The sequence below is a fragment of the Triturus cristatus genome, chromosome 6 (genome assembly GCF_964204655.1).
Source record: "Triturus cristatus chromosome 6, aTriCri1.1, whole genome shotgun sequence".
In the NCBI taxonomy this organism is placed as follows: domain Eukaryota; kingdom Metazoa; phylum Chordata; class Amphibia; order Caudata; family Salamandridae; genus Triturus; species Triturus cristatus.
The window spans coordinates 804,625,811-804,637,566 of record NC_140589.1 but is presented as its reverse complement, the minus strand read 5'-3'; the positions used below and the strand labels follow the sequence as shown (position 1 = coordinate 804,637,566).

Below are 11,756 nucleotides of genomic sequence, written 5' to 3'. Positions count from 1 at the left end.
GAGCCTGAACCAGCTACAGAGACCAAGTTAGGCCTACTGAAAAAGTACCTTAAATCCTGGCAATGAAGCATTGCGAGATCCTGTGTTGAGGATGCTTAACGTGGTGATGATTCGGGTTTGCGATGCGAGGACGTGTGCACAGGCAGTTCCAAGGAACTGCACGGCTGTAATGGAAGGTCCTGCATCGAGGATTTATCACACAATGTGGAGGTTCCAAGGAGCTGTGGACCTGTGGTGCAAGCTCCTGCTTTGAGAATGCGCAGCATAGCTGCCTTGGTGATGCATGGTGCAGTGGTGGTTCTGTTGCAAGGCTTTGATGCAATATGTCACGCAGAATCAGTTCTGCTTGGACAACAACTTAGCTACCAGTGCACCTACAGGCAACAATTCCAAGGGTTCAGGGTGGCACTACTTCTGGGGTCTAAACTGAATCCAGGTGCTGGGTTGGAGCCTTTTCTGTCCCTGAGGCCTTGATCAGGAGGCCAGCCAACTAGCCCTTGGAGTCGTTCTGGTGGTCCTGGGTTCAAGGTGCAGGTCCAGTCCTTCTCAAACAGGCAGCAGAGTTGCAGGGTAGCAGAGTAACAGTCCTTGCCAAAGAGCAGAATAGCAGTACTTCTGAGTCTTCTACAGGTCCAGATGTGTACCATAGAGTTGAGTCTGCGGGTCCAATATATATACTTGGTGCCAGCTTTGAAGTAGGAGGAGTTTCTACAGAGTTCCAATCTGAGAGGAGTTTGAAGATTCCTGCCTCCATGCCCTGGCCTCTGCTTGTCTGGGGCACCCAAAAGGTAGGCCTCAGAGTAGTGAAAAACAAATGTAAGAGTTTTTACCACGAGGAGATGTAAAAATTAAAAGTACATGTCCAACTTTTTTAAAGCACTGCACTCTGCCCTTTGGGCTGTTTAGGGCTTGCCCTATGGATGACTTATAGGTATTAAAAAGGGAGGTCAAAATAGCAGTTTAAAATTGCACACACAAGCTGTAATGGCTGGCCTGAAATATGTTTTAAAGGGCTACTTGAGTAGGTGCGCACAGGTTTAAAAGGGCTACGTAAGTAAGGGCATAATTAGTGTTGCAGTCCCACTAGTAGCATCTAATTTACAGGCCCTGGATACATGCAGAACCATTTTACTAGGAATTTGCAATTAAATTAACTTTGCCAATTGAGTGTAAATCAGTTTCACCATGTTTAAAGGAAAGCACTTTAGCATTGGTTAGCATGTCTTTGAGTCGATGGTAATAGCATTTCCTAAATGCTCAATTCTCATTTACGAAATGACTTGTACATGTACTTGAGAAATCGCAAATAGGTAATCCCTATTTGTGTTTCCTAAATAGCAGTTGCAATTTGCAATTTGTACCGGGTAGAAATTGCGAATTGCAACCGGTTTTTGGCTTTTGAACACATGAAAAGGCTTTTTTGCATTTCTTAACAGGCTGAAATTGTGATTCGCCCCGTTAAGAAAAGCAAAAAGCTTTCGTACATCTGGCCCCAATTGTGCAGAGTCCTAAGGCTAACAAAAAACAAATTCAGCAAAAACAAGCGAAGTAAGGCATAACGTTTGAGGGTCTAATAGTGCATTTGTGGTTTTTTTAGCACAGAATGCAATCTCATACCCATTTTGGATGTGAGGTACCAGAAATGGATTTTGCACAATAACCTTTAATAACACCTAGGGCCTCATTTACAAGGGGTCTGCATCGCTGGAGCGTCACTTTTCATGACACTCCAGTGGTGCAGGCCTCTCAATCAAATCTATGAGGTGTGACTTTGCATGGCCTCATAGATATGGAGTAAGGCAAGGCAGCGGAAAGTGCTGGGTTGCCTTACTCTATGACAAGGAGGTGCTCCCGGGGTGTCGCAGTGGGTTTTCAAATGCAACACCCATGGGTATTGACACATTCCCATATTTTCAAGGATCGGTAAATCTAGGAATGCGTCAAAACTCCGTCCCTCTCCAGGGGAGGCGTAACGAGGAGAAATAACATTATTTCTCCTTGTTTTTTCCTCTTTCTATGCACACATAGAAAGAGAAAAACGCCTCCATATGAAAAGGTGCTCCTTCTTGCACAACAACAATCGTGCCAACAACACAGACACCCTTGCACCATGGTGCAAGGGTGCCTGCATTGGCGCTAGTGTAATGACAAACCTTAGATCTCCCCTGGACCAAGGACTGTACCATCACTTTCCCAGGGCGAGAATATCAGTTCCAAACTTATGGAATATAACATATACACAGCACTTCCTAAGGTGGGCAAACTTTCAACACTCCCCCAAAGGCAAGGCAAGAAAACAATAATTTGCGCATCACTTGTGAGGAGTAGCGCCAACTTCCTATAACACAATTACCTGCTAGAAGGGAATTCATCCATCCTTCTACAACAGAATACTTGGCCAAGAAGAGTCCACACCTCCTGCTACAAGGAAAAGACGAATTGGTATATCTGGGATGTATTTATTAGTAAATAGCATCACACAGTAAGCCAAATGCACCTAACATAGCAGACTCTAACATATCAATAGTATGATTGCAAATATCAATCAAGACAAATATATATTTAGAAATATATATGTATGGATATAAGAATCAGAAAATAAGAAGGAAAGGAAAGAATTCAGAAAAGAATCAAGAGACATTAGCAGAGACACCTCACCTAATGCTCCATTTCACCCCACTTTGTTCAAGGGGAGTCCATTGCTTGAACCGGGCGAAAGCTCAGAGGTGACACCAGCCTCTACTCTTCCGTGGCAACACGTCTGTTCCACGGATGAACTTCCACCGAGCCAGTGTAGACTCCCCTTTTTAATACACATTCAAAACACAGCGAAGCTTCTAGCAAGCCATGCCCCCCTAGTTCTCATGAGAGCCAGTACCAGCCTGCTTCAAGGTCAGACCAAGGGTTGATCAGGCCCCTGTTATGACTAAAGGTCAAACCATGTACATTCCTCTGATAAGAGCCAGTTCTCTCTAGTCAGTAAAATGTGAAAAACAGCAGGAAAGCAAAACATGCCCTCTTCTTCACAGAAAATGGCTTCAGAGTTAGTTAAGCCATGCACACAAAGGCCCAAAGCAAGATGGAATCAAAAAAGCAAGGAGCACCTATAATTCTCATCCACACAACTTACAAGCACCACTGTGCACACAGAAAAGTTTGAAGCAAGGTAAAGTCAGAAGGCAGAATGACATTAGACCACGTCAAAGCCAATAGGTCAAAGTCATAATTCACCTAACCCAAATAACATTATACGCTAAATCCCTCAGTATACAACATTGAGCACATGTGTGCACCACCACCCACAAGACTGCACCTCAACATACCATACCTTCTATTCTTGGAAAGACTATTCCACTAAAAGGCAGAACACACTTAAGTCAGTACAGAATGGTGGTGGTTGAGGGTCATCATAGGGTGTCAGACCACAAAAGTGGCTGATTCACTACATTGCACCCCATGACCCTTGATCATCACCATTCACATATGTCAAAAACAAAATCTAGCAAATAGCAACTGTATTACATAACTGAAAAACAAAACTATCATTAAAGTACTGCATATCTCAATTGAAAGCAAAACCATTTAAAACCACATGTCTAAATTAAAAGTCACAACTACTAAAAAGCACATGTTGAAACAGCAACTCATGTGTTGAAGTGGCTACACAAAAATACATAATTCAAAACGAATCATGACTAAAAAGCAACTATGATCGAAATGCTCCATTGCAAACCTGAAAAACTCATCAAAGGTATATGATAATCACTTTAGAGCAAATAAAGTCTGCATTCTCTAAACACATGTAGTAGCAATAACTCAGGTACATCTAGAAATAGCTCATAGATATCTGGATACATGTTGAATGGATACACAAAATAAATGAATCAAGCTTTTGAATGCTCCTAATGCCTCTAATGGTTAAACTGGAAACTCCACTGCCAAACTCATATATTGTAGCAACAGCTACAGGTTATTACTGTTCACTAACTTAGAAAATATCTACTCTGATCGCTGCAAAGCGTCTCTATTGGTCGCCATCCCTAAAAACAAAAACAGTCCTTCAGTGTGAAAAAACACACAGCCGTCTTCCATCGCATCTGAACTTCACGTTGATAAAACAGTTCTGGCAAAGCACATCCTGTAGTTCCCTCTTTTGTCGTTTGTTTTCACCGTCACACAAGCAGTCACCCTGTGTGAAAGGCACACAGCCTTCATGCATATAAAGTTGGCCTCACGTGAAGGAAACAGTTCCACACTTTGCTGATCCCATTTTGCTTGGAAAGAAGCAGTCCATCATGCTCTCTGGTATATATCAGCAGCTGTATCTCCTTGACAAGGGAGGACCCCATCCAGTCTGGATAGCCACAGTCATCAGCCGCCACCGTCTGGTCTGGCGATCACTCCAGGCTTGGGGGAGGGGGGAGGGGTGGGAAGGGAAGGGGGAGGGGGGGAGAGGGAGGGCCCCACTCACACGGGAGAAGGGAGTCCCACTCACACGCGGAGAACTGGGCGAATCTGAAAAAGAAACAAGCATCACTCTTCTTGCAAAAAACATTTGTCAAAAGTCCACTTCTTCCGTCTTGCATTTCTAAAAATACAATATTTTAATTTCTGTCTACATAGGTCTCCTCCAGCTCTGGGGAATTGTGTAAGAATACTACTAACGCTTTAGCCTCTGAAGTCTTGATAAAATCCCTCTTTTTCTATACACAGCAAGAAGGGCTGGGGCAGTCTCCTTCTCTCACTTCTCTCACTGCACCCCTCACAGGTGCTGCCCCCTTCACAAATCTCTGCGGACACTAAATGGCTCCTTGCCAAACATAACAAGCAGAGACTTCTCCGGCTGTCTCTAGCTCGCACCTTATCTCCTTCAAGGTCGGAGTGATCTGCACTCCTGCCAACTTTCGTGGACTATCTGTGACTCTCCTCATGGGGGAGGGCCTGCGCCTTTGCAAGCCTCCCAGACATCTATCTCCATGAAGCTGTCCCTGCCTACTGAGGAGAGGAGCTGAGATGGGATGACCCCTCCCATAGGAATTCCTCCTCGGACTTCACAGAAAGCCTGAGCTCTGCTCAGCGTTGCTGGATGATCTCACTGCAAGCCTCCCAAACATCAATCTGAAAGACGCTTTCAAATGACCCACTTCCAGAACAACTCTTTACATGTCTGAGAGGAAAAACAGCTTTAACCACTCCTTACCTCCAGCAAGACTTCACATTCTTTAATCTGAAAATGCTCTCCCATTCTGTCCAACTAATTCTAGCAAATTCTTAACTGACATTAGTCTATCACCTCATGAGAAAAAAAAACTAAACTGCTCTTGACATATCAAAAAGAAAAAAAGCATTGGCAATATCAAAAGTCACATATCAAGTCCCATGCTACTTCTGTAACAATATCTGGGACAGCATCAGTCAAAGAAGGTATATTTGCACACAGGCTACACAATTAGGGTCACCACCTCAGTCTGTCAAGCCCTGCATGATCTCACTGATCCCTTCATGCCCATCAGGCATTCTGTACTGTTTCAAATTAATTTCCTTTGTAACATAGGGCACCTTCACTGGGAAATCTTGTGTTTCAAACTCCACTTCAGGACTTTCTATCAAATCCTGTGCAAACTGTTTTTCTGTCTGTACATGCCACTTAATAACCATTGCAATCTCCCATAGGCAAACCACATTTTCTCTAACTCTGTTCTGTCCAGTATCTGTTGGTGCGCAAAAGCACAACATTTGTCCAGCATCTGAATTTAAAAGTGACCTGTTATTTCCCTGCACTTTCCTGTAACTAAAAAAAGCACATTGCTCTTGAATTAACTCACCAAATAAATGTTCATGTTTATGAAGTGACCACATATCAGACTTATTGTACACAATCTGCTGTTCACATTCAAAATCATATTGTTGCATTTCTCTTTCGAAGCAAAATGTATCATTCACTGTCATGTCTAATTTATGTCCGCAACTGGTGATCATTAAGCCTAAAACATTAGTCTGTTTACTTTCATGCACATTCCTTTCTGGCTGAGAAAGCTCCTCAGAAGAATTAATTAAAACCGTCTGTGTAGCTCGTAGACTGACTGCTTTCTCTGTAACATTTATCATATCTGAATCATTCTGGCTGGTCAAAGTAAATAGCTTCAGAGCCTGGTACACGTTTAATTCTGTCTTCAAAGATATATTTTCAAACTGGGCATCAACTAGCTCTGTTTTCAACTCACTACGTTCTTTTAGCAAATGCTCACATGTTTGATGCATATTAACAAACACATTTGAAATAACACCGCTGTCTCTCTCTAAAATGTCATAAATCTCCTGCTGATTAACACCCTTCATTGCAACTCCGGAGTCTTTAAACTCGAAGGAGTCCCACGCTTCAGAGTTATGTTCTGACATTTTACATTCACTTTGCAACTGAAAACATTTGATATGCATTCCTTAGCAAACACTTGAAAGGGATCCAGCCCTTTCTGCCTCACGTAGCAAGCTATTTATAAGCACTTTTTACAAAACACACTTAAAGACACACACACACCAATTCTAACTCAGCACAATTAGCTCACTTCACGAGCCAGCACATCATATGGGCTACCCCCATGCAAATAAATCAATTGATATCTAAGAGTCTGCTTTCAATTTCTAAAAAAAAAATAAAAAAACGTATTTCTTCCCCTTTTAAATCAATGTTCAGATCCTGCAACCGACTACGCCAAAAATGTAATGACAAACCTTAGATCTCCCCTGGACCAAGGACTGTACCGTCACTTTCCCAGGGCGAGAATATCAGTTCCAAACTTATGGAATATAACATATACACAGCACTTCCTAAGGTGGGCCAACTTTCAACACTCCCCCAAAGGCAAGGCAAGAAAACAATAATTTGCGCATCACTTGTGAGGAGTAGCGCCAACTTCCTATAACACAATTGCCTGCTAGAAGGGAATTCACCCATCCTTCTACAACAGAATACTTGGCCAAGAAGAGTCCACACCTCCTGCTACAAGGAAAAGACGAATTGGTATATCTGGGATGTATTTATTAGTAAATAGCATCACACAGTAAGCCAAATGCACCTAACATAGCAGACTCTAAACATATTAATAGTATGTTTGCAAATATCAATCAAGACAAATATATATTTAGAAATATATATGTATGGATATAAGAATCAGAAAATAAGAAGGAAAGGAAAGAATTCAGAAAAGAATCAAGAGACATTAGCAGAGACACCTCACCTAATGCTCCATTTCACCCCACTTTGTTCAAGGGGAGTCCATTGCTTGAACCGGGCGAAAGCTCAGAGGTGACACCAGCCTCTACTCTTCCGTGGCAACACGTCTGTTCCACGGATGAACTTCCACCGAGCCAGTGTAGACTCCCCTTTTTAATACACATTCAAAACACAGCGAAGCTTCTAGCAAGCCACGCCCCCCTAGTTCTCATGAGAGCCAGTACCAGCCTGCTTCAAGGTCAGACCAAGGGTTGATCAGGCCCCTGTTATGACTAAAAGTCAAACCATGTACATTCCTCTGATAAGAACCAGTTCTCTCTAGTCAGTAAAATGCGAAAAACAGCAGGAAAGCAAAACATGCCCTCTTCTTCACAGAAAATGGCTTCAGAGTTAGTTAAGCCATGCACACAAAGGCCCAAAGCAAGATGGAATCAAAAAAGCAAGGAGCACCTATAATTCTCATCCACACAACTTACAAGCACCACTGTGCACACAGAAAAGTTTGAAGCAAGGTAAAGTCAGAAGGCAGAATGACATTAGACCACGTCAAAGCCAATAGGTCAAAGTCATAATTCACCTAACCCAAATAACATTATACGCTAAATCCCTCAGTATACAACATTGAGCACATGTGTGCACCACCACCCACAAGACTGCACCTCAACATACCATACCTTCTATTCTTGGAAAGACTATTCCACTAAAAGGCAGAACACACTTAAGTCAGTACAGAATGGTGGTGGTTGAGGGTCATCATAGGGTGTCAGACCACAAAAGTGGCTGATTCACTACAGCTAGGCACCAATTTGTGCACCAGCAGAGTGAAAGAGGACAGGAATATGCCGCATCTCATAGTTACAGTGTTCTTGCCCTTTTCTTTTGACGCAGGGCAGGGCAGCAAAGTGACTTACAGCCCTGCTTTGAGTCAAAAACTTGTAAATGAGGCCCTTAATTTGCTATAATTGTCTGGTTCTTTTTACATCATTTCCGCAAAGAGTTTTTCTGGTTTTCAGTTATAATAGGCTTCCTAGCCATTCCAGGATTATGTCCCAAACATCCTAAAACACATGCAAACCTGTGGCAAATCATTAATGATTGTCGCGGATTTAGCTATCCCTGTAACAAAGTGATCAAAATTTTGGACCATATTGCGTTCACAAATATGGTATTAAAACCACACAGAATATGCGACAATGCGATTGATGTTAAAATCGAACAAACTCATTTACTTGATCAGCATTTTCAATTAAAAAAACTCAGGGGCAGATTTATGAGCCCCTTGCGCCACTTTTGCGTCACTTTTCCCATGTTAAAAGTGACGCAAAAGTGGCGCAAGGGGCTCATACATCTGCCCCTCAGACTCTTGCTTATATTCAAGAAAATGTTACAAATAAGAACAAAAGTCAAATGTTGTCTGCCATTGAAATTCTCAACAGTCAAAATACAGGCAGCAACAACATTGCAGTTTATGGCGGTGGAATTCGACTCCTGTCGAGTAAAGAACAGCGTCAGCTTCTCTATTAGCCTTTCACTGATGTCAAATTAAATGGAGTGTGCTTCGATGTACTTTTTAATGACTTAATTTTTCCATCCCTGCTTTCTATTTAGCTATTTATGTGTAATCAGCAGTTAACACGATCAAGCCAGTACTAAATAGAAGTGTAATCACACTGCACCATATGGTGCGGACGCAATAAAAGCTGCTAAACATCTTCTAAAAGTTAATATATAGAACCGCGATGGCATTGCAGTGTGACATCCCATAACCATGATAATGGTAATGATGATGCTGATGATCGCTATATGATCGGCTCGAAATGCTTTTTTAGGATGGAGGATGAAGACGGTGGAGGATGGAGGGGATGCAGATGAAGCGTTTTGTGAAGAGTGGCATCAGTGGATAATTAAAGTCCGCACTCCATCAGTTATTGCTATTCTAGGGGTTTGCTTCACAGAGTAGGTCTTAGTGGCTGATTGGATTCAGAAATTTAAAAAAATTTGATGGCAGAATAGACACTCATTAGGTAAGTGCCAGAAATTCTAATTCATCACCATCCCCTTGACTCCAACTTTTAGTCATAGACACAGACCATCTCCATTTAGTATGAAAAAAGGTGTAAAGAGCAATTAATACATGTTATGGTATTTATAGTAACATTTTGTGACAATTTTAAAATGCTGCAATATACATTGATCTTTGGAGAGATTAAAATAGTAGATAGTGGGAATGACTCCACCTTTGTCCTTTCTGAAATCTTTCTCTGGATTTTTAAAACGCAAGTGCGCACATACACATGCGCACACGCACAATTAACACCGTCACACAAACTGCTCACCTATATCTCAGACATTATTCACTGATTTGGGTATCCTGTCCTATTCTAAAATGTAGCACAAACCATTACAGAAACAATCAAATGGGTCTACACCACCAAGCTTTACCTGACCAGACATTGGGGAGGGGGTATATTGCACTCGCCCTGCAGGAGTGGACTGTCAACAGGCAGAAAGAAGGAAAGTGCAGCGGTGCTTTGCCACTTAAAAGTCATGTGTGTAAGGGGGCGTGGCTTAGCTGGCGGCCATATAGGTCGCCCAACTTGTGTACTCCGCACAAATCACATGGCACAACTTCTCCTACACTCAGCTAGACCTCCCCCATGCATGATCTTGGACCTGCAGTTACTAGGGGGAGATTGAGTGCCCGGCCTGGTGCTCCCATGGATTGGGGAGGGCCTCATGATGCAGCTCTCAGCAGCTGCCTTTCTAGACCTGTTGTGCGCCGAGGCGGTGTGCTTACTTGGTATAGCGACGCCACTGGCGGTGCTGGAGATTGGGTGAGACTCCAGGAGACGGAGGAAAGCTGCGAGCACGGAGCCTGATCGTAACTCGCTACGGCCGGCTACTTGATAGTGGTGCCGTTAGTCTTAGTGGGTCAATCTTAGGAGCGACACCCATGCTCCACATGACGCACGGTGTGTGCTTGAGGACATGACACTCAATCGAGGACCTGATACGGGCCTGTGAATGCACGGTGGAGAGCGGACAATGGTGGCCCCAATATGCTGCAAGGGGAGGGTCTGGGATGCCCCTCCGAAGCTGAAGTGACTGGTAGAAGCCCAGCCCACCCCACACCCTGGATTGGAAAGGCGATGGTGTGGGGTGTGAAGTGCATCTGAAGGGACTGACTGAAGGTGCCCCTGCATGTAAGGAGGTTGCTGAGAGCTCTTGAGGAGGCACATCCCCCCACTGGGGCACTGCATAAATCACAGTCTAATCAAGTAGAGGAGGTGGTGAGTGCTGAATGGGTTGGTGTGTCCATGATGGCTTGCGGATCAACGTGGTGTTGTTTTGAACGCTGCACTTGGGATCCCCTTGGCTCCCCCCTCCTTCTTTCTCTACGAGGTCCACTGATCATTCTGACAACCTCCCTGGAGGGTCACTGTGGGTCCTCTTGCTGGTGCAAACTTTTTGTGAGGATGGGGAAACCCCAAGGGGCCAAACTGAATGGGGCGACTGTGCAGGCATGCAGGGTAGTGCACCGGGTCACAGGACAGGACACTGGCGACCAACTTGCTCAGGCACACTGGGAAGTTTAAGCCAATCATTAGGCATTGAAAGATGTCAAGGCCACTCTTTAACGCAAGATCGATGCAATGGACATAGACTTGGGGCTCCTGTAGGTGGACCATATAAAGTTGGTTGAAAGGGTGGAAATTAATGACTCTACGCTCACCATATTGCCTCCTACGATGAAGGATACGCAGACGCAGCATCATGGTCTGCAGAAGGAGGTACACTTGCTTCGGCTGAAGGCCAATGATGCAGAAGGGAGGTCCAGCAGAAGCTTCAGAAAGATATTCTGAAATTTGATAAAGAGAAAGTGTTCCATTATCTGAAGGCAGACTACACATCGGTCAAGAATAGCTACTCATCTGATGAGAACTCTGATAGAAGAGACTCCTCTGACAGCAATTCCAGTACAGGGAGCTGGGGCAGTAACAATACACGGAGAAACCAACACTCTAACTACCATTACAATGCCCAGACCTTCCAGGGACCTCCCCTGTTTCCAGGCCATCCCCCACCACCCTCATATTGGCAATACCCACCATTCCAACCAGGACCCCCTCAGTTCTTCAACAATGGCCCCCCTTTTTTAGACAGAGGTTGGGGCAGAGGAAGAGGGCGCAACAGAAGAGGCTCTCAAAAACGGGTCCAATGGCAGGACCAACCAACAACAGGGATGGACACACGCAGCAAAACGGTGAACAAGAGAAACTAGTGGTGAATTTGTCACCACGTATTCTCACTGAATCTGAGATATCTATACTGCAAAAGGGGTTAGGCTTTGTCCCCACCCCGAAAGTAGACAAATTCAGAGACCTTTGTGAAGTACAAAAATTGTTTCGCAAGATACGTCTTCAGTCCTTCTTTCAGGACAAACCTCAAAACACAGAGGTTGACTCGGGTTTGAGGAATCCCTCTACCTTCACCCCACTCAATGCTATGGTCCCCGTGGAAG

General features: G+C 43.9%; 1 long non-coding RNA gene across 1 annotated transcript; it reads right to left on the bottom strand.

Annotated features, from left to right (window-relative positions):
- Positions 1-2,443: 2,443 nt before the first annotated feature.
- LOC146817900 (uncharacterized) lies at positions 2,444-7,983 on the bottom strand. The gene is made up of 2 exons (XR_014963029.1): positions 7,239-7,983; positions 2,444-4,515 (listed from the first exon to the last, which is right to left on the bottom strand). It is a non-coding gene; the product is annotated as an uncharacterized LOC146817900 (long non-coding RNA).
- Between the last annotated feature and the right edge of the window lie 3,773 nt (positions 7,984-11,756).